We start from the raw sequence: 24,860 nt of genomic DNA on the forward strand, positions 1-24,860 counted from the left end.
CGCGATAGCATAACCAGATAAGTGTCCACACAAGCACCTGAATGGAAATCATTCAAAACTTTTCTCGGCTTCCTCATGTGTGAGGCACCTCCATAAAATAATATCAATACCACAACAGTAAAGAGTGTCACTAATAATCAGATAATATTTGGCTTGGTATCGGATATGTCGTTGTTGGAATGAGAGGTATTAGGCCAGAAAGTTTTGGTCCGGAGATACATCAATATTTCTCCATACCATGGGTTAGATGACGAAATTAGGAGCAAAGACTCATCCAGAATTGATGGTTCTAATGTTTAATCAATGGTATTCGTGGGAAGGTCACAAAGAAGCTCGGTGAAAACTAGAGATTTATTTGATTTGGATTTGATGAATTCCAAATCAAATTCCTGCAAATGACAATCCATTTTGAGTATTTTCCCCCTAGCAATTGACATGACAAAATATATGTCATAGGGTTGCAATTCAAAATGACAATGGTCTTTCGGAGAGGGATATAGTGGCAAAATCTCTGTACAGCTTGAACAGCAACCAGATCAAACTTTTTACATAAGAGTACTTAACTTTGTATCATTGAGATTGCGGCTCAATTAATATATCAGATGTTCAATCCCATCTTCTTCTTGGACTAAAACCATTCCAATGGTTGTATCTGCAGCGACGAGATACATGAAGTAGTCATTTTGATAATTCAGGGAATACATTAATGAGGCTCTAATCAAGGTATCTTTAAGAGCATCAAAGGAAGCTTATGCAACCTGATACCAATGGAAGGGTTATTCACATTTTCAATAGACGAGTAAATCCTTTAGCCATTTTAGCATAATTGGAATGAACCTCCTCAGAAAGTTAGCCTTCCCTTGGAGTGTTTGTAGTTGTAGTAGACTGGAAGGTGGAGGCAAGTCAAGAATTGCATGAAACTTAAGTGGGTCGAGTCGAATTCTCTCCTTAGACACTATGAAACCAAGCAAAAACCAGAACCAACACAATACACACATTTGTGTGGATTGAGTCATATTTTGTAGTGTCGACACCGTAAAAATATAGCTCTCAAATGTTGCAGGCGATCAGTCCGCTTTCGTGAATGAGCAAGTAAATCATCAAGATATGGTTGAAAAGTATGTTTGATGTCATGGAAGCATAGTTCATTGCCTCTGAAAATTTTCCCCTACATTCTTCAAACCAAATTGGAATTTCCTGTAAGCGAATGTGCCCACAGACAAATAAAAGCAGTTTAAGATTGGTCCTTTGGGAAGATATTGATCTGATTATAGCCAGAAAAAACCATCCATGAATGAAAAATATTTGACATCTGGCACATTTATCAATAATCTGTTCAATAAAGGGAGTGGGATAATTTTCTTTTGGACAAGCCTGATTAACATCCCTATAATCGACGCACACGCGTATTGTCCCTTGTTTCTTCATGACAGGAACAATATTGGACCCAATCAGTAAGAGGAATAGGGTATATGAAAGCAACATGCAAAAGTTTTTCAACCTCTATTTTAATGGCAACAACCTTCTTTATTTGATCTGGATGGAGGTGTTGTCACACTGGTTTGACATCAGGATACATTTTAATTTCATGTTCAACTATACTAGAGTCAATTCCTGGCATCTCCTCATAACCATGCAATTATATCTCAGAATTCATGAAAGAGAGCATAGTAAATATCAATTTTTGATGGAGAACAAGATTTTCCAACATGAATGTTTTCTACACTTTAGGTTTCATCGAAATATTGATAGAAATAGTTTCTTCGATATTTGAAAAGTTTCGCTTGGAATCTATTGTATCTATAAAAACAGAATTCGAAAGGAAATCAACAACTGAAGGGTGATTAAGTTCATTTGAAAAATATTCTATGTGATTTGGAAGATGGGAACGATGATGATAATCTTCCCATGGTTCTTCTTCTATCATCATTGATTGGATGATTCCTTCATCAAGTAGAAAACATATGTGAAAAATGATCGGAGGAAGTACCATATTCTAATGAATGATCTACCCATACAATTGATGAAGATGGATTTGGGTTTGCCGTGCAAGCTAGAAAGATTGATTGCTATGCAAGCTCAATGGGGCTTAGTGGCATGATTTCATTACTACTATCAACTTCAGAACTATTGGTAATCTTCCTTAAATCAGATGAAGTAGAAGATATCATGTTGCAAGTCTCAACTTTTGCCACTTCTGCCATGTTTGATGGTGATAGTAGTGAAAAATTACCCATTAGGGAAGAATCGTCGAAGAGAACTACACCAATGTTTTAAAGAGATGGCGAGGTACATGAACTAATAGAATGCTTCTAGTAGCCTATGAACTAGAGGTGAAGAAGAAGAGTTGATCGATAACTGTGATTCTGCCCTTATGGGGGGATGCAATTGTACGAAAGTATGTTGAAACCACATCAGCCATAGCTTAAACCCACGGTATTCCTAGCAAAATGTTGTAGTCAAGGGGTCCGTCAACAACCTCAACTTCAACAGTTATTATTTCCCCCTAGTTCAATTTGCAAATTACTCAAGATTCCACAAGGCGTATATGTGCGACCGTCAAAAGCTTTTAACATTGTTGGTGAACATGACAAAGGTAGTGAGCCAAGTGTTTTCTAGCAATTCATAGACATAATACAAGTAGATGCCCCCTCGTCAATAATGGTTCAGTGAATAAGTTTATTCAAGGCATTTACTTGAATCAGGAATGCTAATTGTGTTGGTAACTGTGGCGTATAACCTGCATGGTTGAAAACCACAAGATTGGAATCAGTTGGATCGATTCCACCAATTTCTGACAACAAAGCCTACTTTTGGGAGGGACAATTTTGAAGCACCTCAAGTGTCGACATAGCAGAAGGTGACTGAGCCAAATCTTCTACTATGTTATAGTTTTGTGCAACTCAAGCTCAAGGGTTAAATGTTGATTTATGTACAACTCCCTTAGGTGGTTTTATTGTTAACTCTGGTGCAATAGGTGGTGGAATAGGATCAGACAAAGTCGAAGTCAAAGGATTAGGTTGATCAACCTGGTTATTCGACAATGATGGTTGATTTCCATAATCTTTACTTCGTGTTGACACCAAAATATCAATTTTCAGCTTAGAGGCGGATAGCATAAGCACTTGGGAAGTGGAAGCATGGTCTATAGCAACCATATGTGTCTTTGGGTTCGGAAAAGAATCAGTAAACACTACAGATGTACCGGAAGTCTTAAGAAGCTTTGAGACTTCGGAGCAGTGAGGACAATCTCGCGTAAAGTGCTCATAGTTACAAATTAAACATGGGTAACGAGGTTTCCTAGCCGAAGGAGAGGAATCAGATGATTTCTCTTGAGGGGAATTATTTTGTTTCTTCCTGTTTTTCCCCTTCTTCTTGCTTCTTGGTTGCTTTTCATTATTGCCTTTGTCAGATGACATGACATTAATTTCAAAAACAAGAGTGTTATCAGATACATTTGAATTTTGATTGGAAATGGAAAGTGTTTGACCAAATGGTCTACTTCCCATTTGTTTGCTCGAAGAACCAATCACATCATCATCAGCATGAGAGTCCTTACTTGATGGTGGTGGAGGAACATTGAAATATAGTCGAGGTGCATTCAGGATCTTGTCATAGAGTGTGCTAGACTGTGTCTAAATCAAGTCCAAATATTGGGCACGAGTAATTACTTACTCTTCGGTGACATCTCCACCTTTCACCACATCCTCGATGATAGATGGAAACAAGGATTTTATAAACCACTCAGCTAAAAGCTAATCAGGAACATAAGTTTTAACCATTTGACGACGACGATGCCACTCATGAATATGATCAGAGATATGAGTAGCAGTAGTCTGTTTAAATTTGGTTAATAGTTCCGTTCCAGTTCCATATCAGATGGATAACCGAAAGTGGGTTAAAAACATGGTAACTAAGGTTGTAAAGTTATCAAAGAAGCTCGTGGTAACTCAATGTACCACTTTGTAGCCAGACCAATAAGCATTCTCTGGAAAAGATGTAGTCTAACTGAATCATCATTCAAGGAGTTTGATGAACACCATAAATGAAAAGTCATGACATGGTTCGACGGGTCTTCTCTAGGGTTTCCATTGAATTTTGGAATATCAAAAGGTACTTTATGAGGAATCACTGGCCACCAAGGTGAATAAAGAATTGGGTCATTGGTGAGCTGCTTTAGATCTGGTAATTCGAGTGTTGCAACAAAAGTCAATTGTCTATTAAGGTCAGGTTGAGCATATCCAAGGTAAGATGGGATTGCCTAGGTAATAGGCCTTTGCATACCAGCATAAGGCATCTACTGCTAGTAACCTTGATAAGGGTAAGTTTGCTAAGAAAATCTAGTGTAAGGTTGTTGTTGAGCACCAGGATACATTTGTTGTTGTCCAAACCTGGCATGGGCTTGTTGACCAGGACCTGGGTAAACTTGTTGTTGACCAAACCTAGCATAGGCTTTTTGACCAAGTCCAAGATGAAGTTCGTATTTCTGGAATTTGTTTTGTTGATATTGGGGTTGCCAAGGCTGTTGAAGCAACTGTTGTTGTTGTTGATACAACGGTTTTTGATTTAACGGTTGTTTCCCACGAATGTAAGCTTAACGGGTTGTGAATATACTAAACCAGTGTAAGTTTGAGTCATTCCAATAAAAGGTAAACTTGCTTGAGGTTGTTGGACTCTAGGCACAAGTGGTTGTTGTAAAACTGCCTGAGAAGGTTGAATCTGTAAACCTGAAACTTGGGGGTCTGAGGTTGAAGGACCAACTTGCACAGGTTGAGATGCAACAATCTGAGCTTGTGATTGTGGTAAAGCGGTAACAACAGGCGTAGTTGGAATGGATGAGACAAATTGCATAGGTTGTGATGGATACACAAGTCTAGGTTGAACGAGCATTGTTGGCTGCCACTGACAGATAGTCATTCCAGGCTGACCTAAAGACGACGGCATATCGACATATGGTTGCCCCCAGAAAATGGAGGATAAGGAGATTGTGCATATTGTTCTCCGTATGGGGGTAGTCCAGTGTAAAGTGGATACATAGGATGGTAACCAAATGAACTGATCCAGGTGGATGTTGGTGGCCACCCACCTATCCCATTTGCACCCCCGCAACAGTCTCTTTTAGTTTTTTAGTTTCCTAAAATGTAGCACAGTTTACTATTTTTAGCACTTTTTCGGGTCCTAAACTTTTGGAGCCGTTTTGAGGTCCTAAATGACATTTTTTGGGAAATCTGGGGGCAACATGCGTCGATGGATCAATTTTTCCCTCCCCAAAGTGGTAGTGCTTGGATAGATATTTCTAACGAGCTATTGTACACGTCAAACGGAGATGGTATGCCAAAGTTACAACCCCGGGAAATTGATGTATCAATTTACCCAAACGGGGCCCACAATTTGGTGTTTCATCTTCTAGGGTTAGGTTTTGGGATGTTAAGGGTTTTCCACTATTTATCAATAATAAATAGGCCTTCGAGCCTCATTGTAACACAGTTCAGAGGCATGTAGCCACAACATCTCTTCTCAAAAATAATCTACCATCGCCCTAGCTGGTTTATTTCCATTTCTGTTTGTAAGCATATTTCAGTATTTTACATTAATGAAATGAAATATTATTTCTGTTGCATATCTATTTCTATGGTTATCTCTGTATTTTATTTCATTCCTATTTAAATCCAGATCATTGGTATCAGAGCAGTCTTTTTTTCTCTGTTTTTCTTTGCATGTCCCCAACGAGGTCGGGATATAAGGAGCTAGAGCTTGAATTGGTCGAACCTTTGCAAGACTAGCCTCGCAAATCCCAACGGCCTCCCATGGCTGATGAGAAGAAAGAAGAGGGGGTAAGAGATCCTATCAAAGTCTTGCTCGAAGAAGCCCTTGAGCAGCAAAGGAACACAATGATGGATAGCTTTGCGCAGATCCTTCAGCAGCTACCCAGAGGCGACGCATCAACTTCCAAAAGCTTCTCTAGAAACATCACATCGTTTAAGGTACAAGTTAATTTTGAAATCCCCATCTTCTAGGGTCAAATAGACGTAGATGTCATAGATAAATGCTTAAATCTACTAGATGGGTATTTTTCTGTTCATGAATTTTCAAGTCAAGAAAAGATTGTTTTTGCTCTTCGCAAAGCAGCCCCCCACATCAATGACTAGTGGGAAACCTACTGCGAGCAGAAGAATGAAAGTACGGGCTCAATATTTTCAGTCACACCCACTTGGGATTTATTCTGGGATGCCGTCAAGGAGAAATACTACCCTGTCAAAAGCTATGAGGACAAATACATCAAATGGACCACACTGCGGCAGGGAAGGGGCCAAGATGTGCCATAGTTCACAAACATTTTTCATACCCTTCGCACACAATTGGGTATCAATGACTCTGAGCTGCATTTGGTACTTAAATACCATGGCACAGCATTCCGATATGCTATCAAAATCGAGCAAAATTTCAAACAGAAGAAGCAAGACTTTGGATCTGGAAATCCGAAGCCAAAAGGACAAAGCCAAGGTGGGGTGACCCAAGACAACCTGTCGAAGCCGCAAGAAAAGAACAACACCACGAAGTTGAAGGACACAGGAAAGTGGTGTGAGTTCCACAAGAGTCCCACTCATAACATAAGTGAGTGTCGGACCAAGCAATCGCTGGTGGCCGAGTTGAAGGCTTCCGAATCAGATGCATGTTCCCACCCTGAGCCAGAACCCGACAAGGGGAATGGCAAAGCGAAGTAGATCATTAATGCAGAGCCCAGCGCCATTGTTGCCACCGCCAAGATCCATAAGAATGAACCCGAAGATCCAAAGGATAGGGAACGTCTTTTCCACTCACAAATGTGGGTCAAGGGTTCACCGCTACAATTCATTGTTTACAGTCACAGCCAAAAGAACCTCAATTCAACAGAGGTTGTGAAGTGGTTGGGCATACTGACTACCACACCCACATCCGTACAGTATTGGGTGGCTTCACGAAGGACGAGATCTCAATGTTCATCAGCAGTGTCGCCTTCCATACAGCATTAAGCCCTTCACAAATGAGGTATTGTGTGATGTTACACCTCTGGATGTTTGTGATGTATTATTAGGCTAGCCATACTTGTGGAGGCGACATGCTGTGTATGAGTCAAGGCCTCGCACTGTCATTATTTCTTTGGATAATTCATTATACAGGATACCAGAGGTAGCCCCACATACCACCACTTCTTTGATCTCTACTAAGAAAGGCAGCAAGATTATCTCCCAGATTAGGAAATTCATCTGTCTGGTTCACTCACAAAGTAAGGGGAAGATCGTCACCACATCCATGACCCCCACGAAGGGTTCCTCCACGCAGCCGTAGTAACAGAGGGAGACGGTCATGAAATAACAAGAAACAACTTCTCCTCACCTACAGGGGTACCACACAAGCTTCAGGAGGGTAATAAATTCTGGTTACATCTGCAGAAAGAACGCCTTACAAGAGCCCATCAGAAGCTCCAACCACGCCAACATGGTCCTTACAACAATACCAAGGTTGTGGGAAACAATGCTTTGGAGCACAGCATTCCTCCATTCCTTCACCTACACCAAGTGTTCAATGTGGACCGTCGTTGACCATGCTTCCCCACCATTACTGGACACATCAGAGATTGCAGAACAACTCACTAGAAACCCAGCTCAACAGAAGCTTCCTCATCCCAGGGATGAATTCAATGCAATGGGGACCATTGCTTCCTAAGGGGGAGGAATGATCCAGGTGGATTTTGGTGGCCACCCACCTATCCCATTTCAACCCCCACAACTGTCTCTTTCATTTTTTCAGTTTCCTAAAATGTAGCACAGTTTACTATTTTTAGCACCTTTTTGGGTCCTAAACTTCTGGAGTTGTTTTGAGGCCCTAAACGACGTTTTTTGGGAAATATGGGGGAAACATGGGTCCATGGATTGATTTTTCCCTTCCCAAAGTGGTAGTGCTTGGATAGATCTTTCTAACGAGCTATTGTACGCATCAAATGGAGATCGTATGCCAAAGTTACGACCCGGGAAATTAATGTACCAATTTACCCAAACGGGGCCCACAATTTGGTGTTTCATCTTCTAGGGTTAGGTTTTGGGATGTTAAGGGTTTTCCATTGTTTCTCAACAATAAATAGGCCTTTGAGCCTCATTGTAACATAGTTCAGAGGCATGTAGCCACCACATCTCTTCTCAGAGATAAGCTACCATCGCCCTAGCTGGTTTATTTCCATTTCTGTTTGTAAGCATATTTCAGTATTTTACATTAATGAAATGAAGTATTATTTCCGCTACATATCTATCTTTATGGTTATCTCTATATTTTATTGCTTTCCTATTTAAATCTGGATCAGTGGCATCAGAGCAGTCTGCTTTTTCTCTGTTTTTCTTTGCATGTCCCCAACAAGGTCAGGATATAAGGAGCTAGGGCTTGAATTGGTCGAACCTTTGCAAGACCAGCCTCGCAAATCCTAACGGCCTCCCATGGTGGATGAGAAGAAATATGAGGGGGCGAGAGATCCTATCAAAATCTTGCTCGAAGAAGCCCTCGAGCAGCAAAGGAACACAATTATGGATTACTTTGTGAAGATCCTTCAGTAGCTACCCAGAGGCGACGCATTAGCTTCCAACAGCTACTCTAGAAACACCACACCATTTAAGGTACAAGTTAATTTTGAAATCCCCATCTTCGAGGGTCAAATAGATGCTGATGCCATAGATAAATGGTTAAATCTGCTAGATGGGTATTTTTCTATTCATGAATTTTTTATTCAGGAAGAGATTTTTTTGCTCTTCTCAAAGCAGCCCCCACATCAAGGACTGGTGGGAAACCTACTACGAGTAGAAGAATGAAAGTACAGGCTCACTATTTTCAGTCACACCCACTTGGGATTCATTCTGGAATGCCGCCAAAGAAAAGTACGACCCTGTCAAAAGCTATGAGGACAAATACATCAAATGGACCACACTGTGGTAGGGAAGGGACCAAGATGTACTAGAGTTCACAAACATTTTTCATACCCTTCACACACAGTTGGGTATCAAGGACTCTGAGTTGCATTTGGTACTCAAATACCGTGGCTGCCTACACAGATACATCTAGGAATAGATGGAGTTCCTGAACATCTCCTTGCTCGGCACGGTGTACCAATACGCTGTCAAAATCGAGCAAAAGTTCAAACAGAAGAAGCGAGACTTTGGATCTGCGAATCCAAAGCCCAAAGGACAAAGCCAAGGCAGGATGACCCAAGACAACCCATCAGAGCCGCAAGAAAAGAACAACACCACGAAGCCGAAGAAGGACACAGGAAAGTGGTGTGAGTTCCACAAGAGTCCCACTCATAACACAAGTGAGTGTTGAACCAAGCAGTCGTTGGTGTCCGAGTTGAAGGCTTCCAAATCAGATGCATGTTCTGACCCTGAGCCAAAACCCGACAAGGGGAATGGCAAAGGGAAGTGGATCATTGATGCGAAGCCCAACACCACTATTGCCACTACCAAGATCCAGAAGAATGAACCCAAAGATCCAGAGGAGGGGAATGTCTTTTCCACTCACAGATGTGGGTGAAGGGTTCACCGCTGCAATTCATTGTCGACAGTGGCAGCCAAAAGAACCTCATTTCAGTAGAGATCGTGAAGCAGTTGGGCCTATCGACTACACCACACCCGCAGCCATACAGTATCGGGTGGCTTCACAAAGGACGAGATCTCAAAGTTCGCCAACAGTGCTGCCTTCCCTACAGCATCAAGCCCTTCACAGACGAGGTATTGTGTGATGTTGTGATGTATTATTAGGCCAGCCATACTTGTGGAGGTGACATGCTGTGTATGAGTCAAGGCCTCGCGCTGTCATTATTTCTTTGGATAATTCATTATACAGGATACCAGAGGTAGCCCCACCTACCACCACCTCTTTGATCTCTATTAAGAAAGGTAGCAAGCTCATCTCCCAGATTAGGAAATTCATCTGTCTAGTTCACTCCCAAAGTAAGGGGAGGATTGTCACCACATCCATGAGCCCATGAAGGTTTCCTCCACACAACAGTAGCATTAGAGGGATACAGTCATGAAAGAACATAGAAACAACTTCTCCTCACCTACAGGGGTACCACACAAGTTTCAGGAGGGAATAAATTTTGGTTACATCTGTAGAAAGAACGCCTTATAAGAGCCCATTAGAAGCTCTGACCACGTCGACATGGTCCTTACAACAGTACCAACATTGTGGGAAACAATGCTTTGGAGCACAACATTCCTCCATTCCTTTCCCTGCACCAAGTGTTCAATGTGGACCATCGTCAACCATGCTTCCCACCATTACTGGACACATCAGAGATTACAGAACAGCTCACCAGCAACCTAGCTCAGCAAAAGCTTCCTCATCCCAGGGAGGAACTCAATGTAATGGGGACCATTTCTTCCTAAGGGTGGAGGAATGATCCAGGTGGATGTTGGTGGCCACCCACCTATCCCATTTGGACCCCCACAACTATCTCTTTCAATTTCTCAGTTTCCTAAAATGTAGCACAATTTACTATTTTTAGCACTTTTTCGGGTCCTGAACTTCCAAAGCCGTTTTGAGGCCCTAAACGACGTTTTCTGGGAAATCGGGAGGCAACATGGGTCCTTGGACCAATTTTTCCCTTCCCAAAGTGGTAGTTCTCGAATAGATCTTTCTAACAAGCTATTGTACATGTCAAACGGAGATCATATTCCAAAGTTACGACCCCAAGAAATTGATGTACCAATTTCCCAAACAGGGCCCACAGTTTGGCGTTTCATCTTCTAGGGTTAGGTTTTGGGGTGTTAAGGGTTTTCCATTGTTTCTCAACAATAAATAGGCCTTCGAGCCTCATTGTAACACAATTCAGAGGCATGTAGCCACCACATCTCTTCTCAGAGATAAGCTACCATCGCCCTAGCTGGTTTATTTCCATTTTTGTTTGTAAGCATATTTCAGTATTTTACATTAATGAAGTATTATTTCTGCTCCATATCTATCTTTATGGCTATCTCTGTATTTTATTACATTCGCGTTTAAATCTTAATCATGAACCAGCTTGATATTGACTTGATGGGTCCAACTATTCGGTATCTGTTAATGAGGAACTAGATAAAATTCCAGAAGAGGACATTGGTGAAGACCAAGGGCTAGAAGCAACACCTGAGTTGGTTCCATATAAAGATTGGTAACCCGATGGCATGGACGAAACACCATATAAATGTGACTCATGTGTCATAGTAAACATCGAAGAGGTTGCGATAGAATATTCTGCCGTAGCTGTAACAAATGGTACAGTCTGGGATGTTGACTATACCATAGTAAAATGTCCAAATAAATTTCCTAAACAAATAAACGGGCATCTGAAAGTAATCAAGATCAAAAGGAGCAGTAAAATGAGGAGTATGAGGATAAAGATAAAGTCCAGTTCCAAAATGGAATGAAGTTCTGGGTGTTTCTACCTCAGTTTCCTCTTCTATTGAAATCAACCTAGGTGGAAGGATTTCTCCATCAGATTCGTAATAGATTTCTGATATTTGTTCCTCAGGTAAAGAGGAAGTTTCGACAGTTACAGATGTCTGAGGATGTACTAGTCAATCTTCTTTCGATATGGTAACAACTTTTGATTGTTCAACCTCAAGATCCAAGTGTTATGGTAAAAGAACAGGTTCAGGTTGGGCTTCTTGAACAACTTCTGGTTCAGAAGTAACTTTTGATTAAACACTGATAGGTTCAGGATCAACTTCTATTTGAACAGACTCGGGTTCATAAGTAATTTCTTGTTGAACAACTTCGGGTTGAGAATCAACTTGTTGTTGAACAACTTGGGTCACCATTTCACTAGATTTAGTTCTAGTGTCATCAGGTAATTGTGGAGATTCCACTTCAGTAACATATGTACCAACAATTGTAGGAGTAACTGGGGTCATAATACTTACCAGTACAGGTGTTTCTAGTAATTCAGATGAAGAACCAGAAGTTTGTGAAGTACTGGATTCAGTCAAATGAGACCGCTTTGACCGGATAGGTGTAGCTTCGGGTCGTAAAGGTGGTTTCCTTGCTGTCCTCCGTGAACGACGAGGTAAGGGTTGATGTTCCTCCACAATTGCTAATTGATTTTATTGCAAAAAGAAATAAACAAAAAGGGGTAATTTAGGCAAAAGGTTTACCAAGGAACTGTGAACTGCAGAATACCTCCCAGCGAACCGAGAAGTATGGGCAGGCAATCTCCTTGAATGTTGTGTTTAGTGTATCACAGTGTACAAGGCGGCCGACTTGGTTACCTAAGGATGGAAAGCAACCTAGCATTGTTCTCCCATACATACCTGAAAGTACGTGGAGACCCAATCCGTATGAGCGTTGTCTAATGCGAAACTACACAATGAGAGCATTCCTTTATACTTTACGTACTGTAACATCACCCTATATACCCGAAGGTAAGTGGACGAGCTATGATATACTCATATACGTGGAATGAGGTATCACACCCAAAATGTATCGCAGACAAGTTAGCGACAAATGCTTTGTTTTACGACGCCGGAACATGTCTCTAGCCTAGAACCTCTAAATGTTTTGCATTAGGTGACAATGTTCCATTAGGTTAATTGAGGTTAATTTTAAGTTGATCTTGATTAAGAATTTTCCTTTCAAGGTTCACTACGTGATATCTTTGCAATTCCTAGAATGCAACTAATATGATAATCATTCTTTTCATTCAATTTGAACAATGAAAACCTTAGCTAGTAGGGATAGAGCAATCAGATTCTTTAAATCAAAGAACAAAGAGTGCATCTAATGCAATTTCCATAAATTATTCCTATGAGAACACTCAAAAATTTTCAATTCACAATGCAAGTTTTTCTTTTCAATTCCCTTAATGTTTTAAATAAACAAAAGGAAACTAATGCACATACAATCAATCAATCTTTTTGCAAGAGCGAAGACTTTATGACAGTTCCTTTTCGAAAGAAATGAAGAGTTTTATGACACTTTCTTTTGAACAAAGATTAATCGACTATAAACTAACTTTGACAATGAATTGATAGTGATAAATAAATCATTTAAGAAACACTAAAATATCAAGGCCAAACTAGGGCTAGCAAAGGAAACACAAATTGATTTCAGAGACACAACAATCATTGATCTTTTAGTAAGCAAAAATAGAAGGAAATTTGGGAAAAATCAAGTCGAAGGTGGGATTTTTTACCTAAGGAAGACCAGTGCAGCCCTAAATGGGAAAGAGTGCACTTCATAGAACTGTCCTCAAGCCAAGGGTGATCTGTAGCATTCTGTGTCCTGACCAAGCCTGCGCTAGTCCCTCAAGGAGGCATTTCTGGAGGGATTCAAGCCAAGAAACTTTTAGGGAAGGAGGCATTCAAAGTGATGACTTGTCTAGGGCATGTAGCAACTATATTAGGGTTTGATGAGCCCTAGTAGTATTGATCTGAATGTTGGGAGTGATGTGCCTAAATGGATCTGCAACACATACCCATGCTCATAAATAATAAAGCATGTCCGCATTTCAAGTACAAAAGCGAATCCAATATGAATACAAGTATAAAGGAACTAAAAATACATAGTGGATCATCTAATCATATCCATATAAGTACATGTCTCAATATCACATATAAAGAACTAATCAATGATGCTGCAGTAGAAAGCTTATCACTACACGCAACTCGGGTGCCAACATATAATATGTCAATGTAAGGAACTGCAAAATATAAGGTGGACGGTGTCAACTAGCAGAAACAAGAGCATCTGACAAGTGAACCAAGAAATGTTGATGCAAACCCGAGGTCTTCACCGACCACTATGGTACATTTCTACACAATGGGAATAAATGATCTGAAGTCGACCATGTGAGAAATCATTTGATTACCAGTCATTGATGTATACCATTAACAAACATGAGACTACTCACCGATAATGATGATGAGAGTCAAGGTACCCAGTACAATCTAACAAGTGCGAATAAATGAGTTGTAGTCGAACACTTAGAAGAATCTATCAATCATGAGACAATGATGTTTTCCCACTGTCGATAGCGAAGGAGTCTGCCACAAATGACTAGAAACCCTAAGGTACTGCCAAATGGACTCTAGATCTTGTTCCCAGAGCAATGAGTTTAAGTTGATGCGAAAAGATCCGCTAGAAGGAAGGCATTAAGGCATCCTTCATCAATCCAATGCAAGTGTAACCCGCAGGCCAATAATGTGGAAGGTACCGGATGAATAAAGATGTAGTAACCCAACTGAAGCATGTTTCTGGCATACACAAGATGTAGCTAGCGCACAATAGAAATCCTTTGAACCAACCAATAATGAAAGCTGACACAAAGGTGAGGAATCCACTAATAGGGTCAAATGGAAACCAAGATACTACACGAATCCCAATGTGTGATAATGAAAGCTGACGTCGAACACAAGGGAAACTACTCACCCAAAGACACATGATACTGATCGATGCTGAGCACAAGGTGACCTATTAATAATGAAAATAGGACTAGGGTGTGGCTCTAGATATGCCCTCAAAGCAATTTGTTGTAGTTGATAAGAGCAAGGCACGCCATCAAGAAGTCAATGGAGACCTTCTCAAACCAGCATGAGTAAAGGACCAAATAGCTGATGTGATAACGAACATGACTATGAAAACCAAGGATGGCTGACTGAAAAATAGGTCAAGGGACACCGCAAAGAGGCCGACTCGAGTTTACTTCCCTTGAATAAAAGCACGAATCAAATGTGACTACATGGAAACGTATGATAACTTTGTATAAGTTTGTCATGCGGGAGGCATAAGCAAACTCTCCATATGATTGGAAGAGATAACCAATCATAGGAGTATTGACTCAATAACAAGGTTAAGGCTCTCCTAAGTCAAACTAAAGCCCATACCAATGGAGGAAAGACTTATTTTTTGAGTGCTTTGTTCAAGGGCGACACAAATGACTCTAACTACCATTAATGATTGAAATAATGTCTCGTTCCCGCTATTTTTGGGATATATAATTTCTTTTTCTTTTTCATATTCATGAAGCCTAAAAAAGAATAAAAGAATGCTATAGTACAGTGGAAAGAACGAGTGTCCAAATATAGATGCACTAGTTCCTAGGAGGGGAACATTCCTATGCTCAATGCAAGGTGATGAAAACTAGTCAATGACACTCAAAGGAATGTTCTTTCCACGAGTAAAAGGGTGTCAAATTGTAGAGGCTAAGTGATCGCAGGGTTGATTTTGCAGAAGACATTGTCAAAAGGTGGCTTAAACACGAGTCCAAGTGAAGCTGACTTAAGGTCAAAATGTACAAATAGTCAACATGCAATGTAGCAATACAACTCAACACAAAGGACCCTCTAGTGTATAGAGCCAGAAGGATAGTGAAGAAGAAAGAGAATGAGTCTTAAACACACAAGTCATGGCGGGACTAAAGAAGACTTCCGAGCCTATGCAATATAGCAGCATGGGAAACATATGCTAGCGAGGATCTAACTAAGATGCCCATGTAAAGGTTGGCTCTACCATCATATCATGATTTTGTAAAGTCGGTGAGTGAAAATGGTTGTAGAACCAAGACATGATGGGGTCGACCCTATGGAAAAAATATCGTAGTATGGAGGCTAGTATGCAAAATGCAACGGAAAGTGATATTCCCTAACCTATATTCCAGTAAGAAAATGATACCTGCCATGACGGGTTTGTAGTCATGGAACTGAAGCAATTTCTCAAAAAATCTCCAAAGTATCCTGTAAAAACAACCCATCCCAACACTCCAAGCCAAAAGGTCAAAAAGTCCACAAAAAGAAAAATAAACTTTAGAAAAAGTAATTTTCATTTGTCAACCTATATAAGGACTTTTTGACTCACAATTTCTCATTTGTGTTTTGAGAAATTGGGTGAAGGAGTTGTGGAGAAAAAACCAAGCAAGCTTCCTCCATCAAATTCAACCATTCAAACTGCTTCTAATCTTCCAGGTAACCTTCTAATTGAACTTTTAACAAGTTTTAATGCTTTTTAGATGTTTTGTCACAAATTTGACCATGGGAAATTATTTTTAAAATTTTTGCTCTATGTACACGTGGGTTGGATACATGTGATCTACGTATAGGAAATCCCTATACGCAACTGTGTTAATAACGAACCCGCATGTGCTCGAATTTAAAATTGAAAAACATGGTTTTAATGATTCAAAACATATCATTTTTTACAGGATGTCGATTACTTAGCATGAAAGAGAGCATAGTGCAATTGATAATAGAGTAATGGAGGATCAAAATGCATTAGATGCCTTGCGAGGATGCAGATTGTTGAAATTTTTCAAAATGTCGAATCTGAAGGCAAACACCAAATTGCATGAGATGTTAATCCACTAGTGGAGTGCAGAAGATGATGCTTTTGCGATTGATCAGATGCCCCTGAGGATTGAAATAGAGGATATCTATTTCATTACAGGTCTTTCTTGGAGGGAGAGAGGGTCCACTCAACAGGAAGGAAAAGAGGTAGTCTTAGTGTAGAAGACTACATACGCATATACTTTCCTGGAAACACTGAAAAGATTGGAACCCAGATCCCAATCAAGCATGTAGAGAGTTTATCAATGAAAATCCTGCTTGTTACCATAGCCAGGGTAAATGGTTTTACTACTTACATTAGGCTTTGAGTGTTTCAATGAGTCTTGTAGTGGATTGTCTCACTACAGTCTTCGATTGGTGCACACATCTACTAGCCAATATGAAAAAAAAAACTTACTTCTATCTAGAAGGGTTAGACAAAGAACTTTGGATATGAAACCATCTTGTGTTGCTTCTTCTTTAAGAGAGTACCTAGGCTTCATCCCAAGGTATTATCCACCATCAACAGCCTAAGAGATCCATAGATGGGTAGGTGGGTTGACTTAATGAAACGAATAGGGGGCGATGAGGTCCCTAGGACTACATTTGATGAGGATTTTTTCCTTTGGTGGGAACAACATGTCATTGCACTCGAAGACTACCCTTATGTTGAAATGGATTTCAGAGGAGATCCAGATCTAGTGTTGCCACTAGATGCAGCATGGGGTGCCGTAAGTACAAATGATTTTTTATTTGAATTTTATGAATTTTTTCTGGATTTTAAGTATAAATGAACAAAAAATCTTTTTGATGAGACAAAACACTTACAAAATTATTGATCATGACACAAATGTTGGACCAATGAGACTTGATGGTCTTCCTCCACACAGGTGTTGAGGAAGAGACGTTGAAGGAGCCACAACAGAGACTGAGAGGACCCTCCATGCAGTCCAAAGAAACTTGGTGAGGCTAACTCACCAAGTACCTATGGCGGCTATAGAGGACCTACCAAAGGAGATGCATTGACACGTGGTAGGAGTACCATGTTATTGGGTGTGACTATTTCGGCGAGTGGAAAATTCCATCACTTTCTTTCTTACCACTCATCCAGAGCAAGATCGCTAGATAGATGATCAAATCTTTTTTTATTAGACATGATGATGGGCATAAGCCCTAATTTTGTAGGACATTTTGTCTCGATTTTGTATATTATTTTGGACAAAAAATTCTATTTATATATATATATGGTTTATCATGATGATCATATATATACAAATGATACTTCAATTATTTTTTATGTTTTAATGTGATGAATGATTTATATGCCAATCTATTGCTTAATTAGTGATAGAATATGCAAATGAATTTTCTAATTGTGGAATATTAACAAATGTGATATAAACAAATGATCTTTGTAATAAATGCACTCTCAGAAATTGGCGATATAGATAAGGATCTCTTACTTGATAGATGTTATTCAGTTGAGATACCACCAGTTGTGAATCCAAATAAACTACTAACGAATCAATACCAAGATATATTGCCTCAGATAGTAAATTAATAACAATAGTATATTCGCGATATTATTTGAAGCGGGACTGATACATACTCCTCTCAAAACCAAAAACTAGCCACATGGGTAGTAAATCACCCAAGCCGTGGAAGCAAGGTTCCAGGTGTGTCTACTGGCACCATCGAAAAACCCTAGATATATCAAATCATCCATCAATACCTACCAAAGAAGATCAAAAATATCGACATCACTAAAAATCGATAGATAGATATGCACAAAGATACAATATATATAATCAAGCAAATTCTAGGCTGAAGCCTAAGCAAAGTACTTCTTAAGGTAGAGCCCATTTCTAGGCTCCACCAACTTGTTTCCCTCAAAATCAATCAATTCATAAGCTCCCTTTTTCAAAACTTTTTTGACAATGAAGGGACCGTACCACATAGATTTAAACTTGCCTGCCCCCAAGGCATCTTTGTCTTGATCATAGACCAGGACAAGGTCACCTTCAGAAAAATTTCTAGGACGAACAACTTTATCGTATTGAGTTTTTACCCTCTTCTTATGAGCTTTGTTGATTATGGTGACATCTCAACGCTGCTCATTGAGATGTTCCAAATGAACGAGGCATTCTTCGAGACTAGAAGTATCGAGAAGAAGTTCAACAACTAGTTTAAGGGAAGGAATTTCACATTCCACAGGAAAAATGGATTCCAACCCATAAACTAGTTGAAAGGGAGTAAAACCAATGGCAGTCTTAACTGACATTCGGTATGCCCAAAGTTTTGGATATAACATGATGTGCCAATTGGATATAGCTTTGTTAATCATCCTTTGCAGGATGATTTTGATGGATTTGTTCACGGCTTCAACCTGCCCATTGGCCTGAGGATAATATGGAGATGAATGCTCTTGCCAGAAACCCAAATTGAGAGCCAATTTAGACATCATTTGATTTTGGAAATCACTGCCATGGTCAATGACAATCTCTTTAGGAATACCGAACCGGGAAATAACTTGATTAAAGAGAAACAAGGCTATTGTTTCACCATCATTCTTGAAAGTAGGCATAGCCTCAACCCACTTAGTAAAGTAGTCTACAACTATGATGATATACTTGTGATTTCCTGCTGAAGGTGAATTACAAGTAGTAAAATCAATACCCCACTTCGTGAAAGGGCCGATGGTGATCACAGGGAAAAGTGAAGCTGGATGTGTGTGTATTTTTTGAGTATAAACCTGACAGGGATGGCATCTCTTGACCACTTCAATACAATCCTTGAAGATCGAAGGCAAAAAGTAGCCTGCACAAAAAAAAATTTGGGTTGTTGCAAGCCCAGATAGATGACCACCACAAGCTCCACTGTGGCAATCATTAAGCACAGAATCAACTTCCTCTAAGGTTAAACAACATCTAAGGATTGAATCAACCCCGCGATGATATAAAGTGTCACCTATAATAATATAGCTTTTAGCGAGGTGATGCAATTTTCTACATTCATCCTTGGAAAAAGAGAGCTGAAACTTCGAAGTCTAGAGATATATAATAATATCCCCATACCAAGGATCTTGCGAGGAAATAAGAAACAGATGTTCATTAGGGAAAGTTTCCTCATAAATGATTTCTTCCTCACACGGAAACTCTGAGATCAACTCTGCAAATACTAAAGTTTTCTTATACATAGCCGACATGAATTCGAGGTCGAATTCTTGTAAAATGACAATCCATCTATCTATTTGCCCCCAATCACTCGCCTACTGAGAACAAACTGGAATGGATTGACAGCTGCTAAGATGAAATTTTTTTGAAGCACAATATAATGTCTAAGCCATTGGACAAAATGGATAGCTTCCAAAGCTAATTTCTCAATGGGAGAATAGCGCAGTTCAGGACCTACTAAGCCTCGAATTAGATAATAGATTACATGCTCACATAAGGCATCATCTTCCTGAACCAGAACCATACCAATAGTTGATTTTGTTGCAGTGAGATACAAAAGGAAGTCTCTGCTATAATCAGGTGGACTCAACAAAGGAGCAGAGGTTAATGCTTTTTTCAAAGCATGCAAGAAGCGTTGCACGAAATCATCCCATAGAAATGAGACCCCTTTCTTAAGCAATCGCATAAATACTTTTGTGATATCTACATAACTGGCTATAAATCTCCTCAAGAAATTTGCTTTTCCTTGGAGACTCTGAAGTTGACATATAGAGGACGGGGGAGGCAACTGAAGTATTTCCTCAACCTTGAAGGGATCTACATGAATCCCCTCAATCGACACAATGAATCCCAACAATCGACCAAATGTGACAGCGAAAACACACTTATTCGGATTCAACCAGATTTTATAAAAATGACATCGTTCAAAAATCAATCGAAGATGTTTAGGATGATCTATTCTCTTTCGAGAATGAGCAGCTAAATCATCCAAATAAGCTTTGATAATATGCTTGATATCATGAAAAGCATATGAAATTGCCCGCTAAAAAGCAACTCCAACACTTTTGAGACCAAAAGGCATCTTTTATACGCAAATGTACCCCAGGGACAAATAAAAGTTGTCTTATGCTGATCTTATGGACAGATAGTAATTTGATTATAACTATAAAATCCATCCATAAATGAGAAAATTTCATTACTCGCACATTCATCAATAATCTGATCAATAAAGGGCGTGGGGTAATTGTCCTTAGGACAAACCTTATTTAGGTCCCTAAAGTCAATGCATACACGGATCGTTCCTTTCTTTTTGTCTACGGGGACTGGATTAGAGACCCACTCAGTTAAAGGAACGGGGTATATGAAACCCACCTTAAGCAGCTTCTTAACTTCAGCTTTGATAGCTATTTCTTTTCTAGGGTTTATTCGTCGAAGTTTTTAACGAATAGGTTTTTCATTTTTGTAAGTTTTGATCTCATGCTAGACTATAGATGGATCTATCCCAAGAATCTCCTCATAAGACCAAGTGAACAAATATTGAAACTATTTAAAGAGATTAGTATAAGTTTGAATCTATTTAGAGGAACAGTCAACTCCAATGAAGACATTTTCAATAATGTTGGGATTCCTAGAGATCTTCACTGGAACAGTTTGTGAGATAACAGACATATTACCTTTGGTAGAAAAATGTGTTGGAGCCAAAGGGTTTAAAACTGCATGAACATCACTGGTAGATGAATAAATGGACAAACTTGATTCTACTTCTCGCAAATGAGGGAAAAAATATGAACAATGATGCAAATCATTCCATAATCTTTCAACACCAGTCATTTCTTTAAGAATTACTTCTTTAGATGGCAAGACAATATCTAAGCAATCCACAGTAGAATTCAAATATAGAGTCCAAGCAGGAGCCAAATCCCCATCCATCTCCTCTAGTGAAAAAGTAGGATCGGAGTCTGCATTGTTAACAATAGATTGATAAGAAATTTCTACTGCAGACAGAGGACATGCCATTCCACCTACCTTCCCCTCATCTAATGTGGTGGTAGAAGAGTGTAAGGGCCAAGGATATGAAAAATAATGAGTTCTAAAGAACTCTCTTCAAGAAGGTGCCTTAGAGGATGAAATAACATTAATTATAGCTATAGGAGTAGGAAAATCGAAGGTACCCATTAAGGACGAGTACATTCCAACTCCTAAATTCTCTATAGGCTACTTGGGATTGTTCACTAGTGGAACAGTAGATTCAAAATATGCATGGGAGTCACCCCAAGAATAATCCATCTAATCAACCTTTACAATTCTCCTTTCATGAGGAAAAAAAAGGATGCGAAATAACGATGAGGCAATGGCATCCATCTCGTATATCCAATTTATATCTAAAAGGAGATTGTAATCCAGATTTGCATCAAATATCTCTACTTAATATTTACAACCTTGCCCCCAACATAGACGAGAAAGGCTGGAATAATCTCATGTGATCTATCCGAATGACCATCAAATGTTGTCAATAGAGTAGGGAAAGGAACAACCTGAGGCACTCCAATAGCCTTCCGACATGATATTGACATTACACATGTGGAAGCTCCCTCATCGACTATAGTTCGAAATATATTGGTCTTTTGATATGTAGACTTAATCTAAAAAGACATATGATGTGGGAGTCTCTTCTTGATGTTTGACATATCAAATGTAAGCACAAGAGAGTTTTTTGGATCAACTACTCCGATCATAGTGAGCAATGCACTCCTTTGTGCAAGGCACGACTGGAGTACCTCTAATGCCGACATAACACAAGGACTCTGAGCCAGATCTTCTAAAATAGAGTAGTTCTGGGCTGCCTTAGCATTAGGGTTAATGGTCGAGCGTTTTGCGGAGCCTTTCGACATCTGAGGTATAGACTCAACTATGGGCCTCTCGATATGGAGTGGCTCTGAAACATTAGGAGTAGACTTAGCCTTGGACGATTATGATTCACCATAATCATGTGACCGTGTAGCAACATCAATATGTGAACTCATCATGTAAACATTTGATGTATTTTCCCCTTCCTGGTTTCCCCCAGCGGGGGTACCAGTACTAGAGTTCGCACCAACAAGTAACTACTACCCTTGGGGAAAAGGGTTAGTTAGCACAGCTTGGGAGCTAGAAGACCCCTGCTGAACTAATAAGCACTGAGCATCTTGGATCTTAGGGAAAAGATGAGTCAAATGATCTCCATTGCATAACTTGCATGGAAATTTTACTTTCTTCTTAGACTCTTTTTTACCCCCTCCAGCATCATTGCCGGGTTTGTTTGCATTACCCTTCCCATCCTGATTCTTTTTCCTACCTCATCCTTTCTTCTTCCCATCAGATTGTTGGTTTCCTTTGGGGTTAGAAGTTTGGATGAAATTTATAGATGAAGGTTGAGAAGGCATAGGCACTGATGGTGATGCTTGCATAGAAGAAGCAGTTTGTAAAGACAACTGCTGCAATTGATTTAGCAAGTTGGTCGTGTTGAAAACTACTGCAATTCATTTAGCAGGTTGGACGTATTAGCATCAATTGATCTGACTAGCCTGTCAGCATGGGGATCTGGCTTCGGCTTGGCTAAATCAACCTTGGACCTAGGAGCATCAAGAAAAATTTTCTGAACAACCCTAGATTGACAATATATAAGTTCTCGCTGTTGGGCTCTAAAAATAGCCCGCTCTTTGGTGAATACACCAGAGAGCAATACATCCTTATAGATCTTAGGTTGTAAAGATTTAAGAAACCATCCTTTAAGGGATTCTTACAGAATAACAACTTTGATGACCCTCTTCCTTCTCCTCCATTCCTGGATATGATCCTAAATGTGGCTTGCCTGGTCCTAGTGGAAATTAGCTAATAGCTCAATTCCATCATTGTAATGAAAGGTGTTGGACACCTAATCCTCAATGGATTAGTGTGGAAGCCGAATGGACAAAAGGAGTCCAAGAGGCCTTGGGATGTGAAACCCAACGGTCACAATATGTATTATAAATGTATATCAGTTGTTAATAAAAATTGCACTCTCATGTTTTATCCTTCATATTCTATTGCTGCCCATGTGTGTTTAACATGGTATCAGAGCGGGCTTATTCCTACCCTGCATAATTAATTTGAGCCATTTTTTTATGGCCTTTTTTGTGCAAGTTATTTCTGCCATGAATTTCATGAATATTTTCTCATGAATCTTGTCTCAGCTAAATTTTAGCTGCAACCTGTTATTTCTCCAGCGCTATTTTTATTCACTTGCCTTCTAAAAATGCTCCTTGCTCAAACCTACCATCTCTGCCCTAGCAAGAACGTATCTCTGACTGCAATGTAATCCTGACCATGGCCTCTGCGCATTCCTGAATTTGTAACATTGGTCCTTTGATTTAAACATTGAAGTGTTATCTGCCATTGTCTGCCATATTATCTGCACATTTCCAGCGAGACCTTCACGGTGAGAGGTTACCAGTGGACTATTTATTTCTATCTTGACGGCAAGAATGCAGAGGACAATTCACTGTATGTTTCCATTTTCATCGCATTGGCCAGTGAGGGAACTGACATTTGCGCTCTGTTCGAATTGAAGTTGGTGGATCAGAGCGGGAAGGGCAAGAACAAGGTCCATAGCCATTTTGACAAGACGCTCGAGAGCGGGCCTTACACTTTGAAGTATCGAGGAAGCATGTGGAGCTACAAACGGTTCTTCAGACAAGCTGTATTAGAGACATCCGATTACCTCAAGGATGATTGCCTGAAATTAAATTGCACAGTGGGTGTTGCGGTCTAGTTGAAGAAGCAAATTGGTGTTGTTACGAATCCGAACCAGCTAACCGAATCAATTTTAATGGTGCGGTGAATGTGGATTGAATACGTTTGGAGAGCTGTGGTATCTTGAACACTAATGATATATCACACTGTTGTAGCGTTGTGAACGTTATCTTGAAGGCTGATGATATATCCTGTAAGTCAGCCTCTCTGGTTTGATATACAGTTTTGTGTATCACGTTAATACACAGTTACGCTGCCATTTTAATGCGTAATGATATTTGAATTTATTGCCCCATTTATTTGTTAATCTTGGTCTGACCTGCTGGATCTTCCAGAGGTGGTGCACATCTTGTACCAATGTTACATCACGTTGACGAGGTGAGGTGATTCATGGTTGGCAATTGGGTTATCTAAAATGTTTTATTTAAACGGATTTGGAAAAATTATTTTGATGAGATTCAGGTGAGGTAATATTAAAACCATGCTGTCAACACCTGTGTTAAAAACCTCGTAAGGTTTCAATAATCTTGAATGGCAACTCGTCTTTATTGTTAATTCAAGGCTCTGAGTTTGAACCATGTGAAAATTGGTTTGTGGTAGCTGTCTTATGATGTGTATGAGCCATGCGTTGAATGTACATGGTAACAGAGGCATTTGCATTTGCATTCTGGGCACTTGTGGAAGTGGAAGTTTGATTCAATCTGCTACTATCATCATATGATAGTTGCAGACCTATGGAAACGAAACCCATGGACTAGGGAGGCAGAGACACAGGAAGAAGAGTTGTTGCTGTTGTTATATTTATATGGTTATTCTTCTG

At 39.8% G+C, this 24,860-nt stretch overlaps 1 pseudogene; it reads left to right on the plus strand.

Moving 5' to 3' along the window:
- Positions 1–24,059, plus strand: part of LOC149174843 (BTB/POZ and MATH domain-containing protein 4 pseudogene) — a 26,595-nt pseudogene extending 2,536 nt beyond the window's left edge.
- The last annotated feature ends 801 nt before the right edge of the window (positions 24,060–24,860 follow it).

Source organism: Pinus tabuliformis, chromosome 4_1 (genome assembly GCF_031772625.1).
Source record: "Pinus tabuliformis cultivar Carrire ecotype Pingquan chromosome 4_1, CPIR1, whole genome shotgun sequence".
NCBI classification, from domain to species: domain Eukaryota; kingdom Viridiplantae; phylum Streptophyta; class Pinopsida; order Pinales; family Pinaceae; genus Pinus; species Pinus tabuliformis.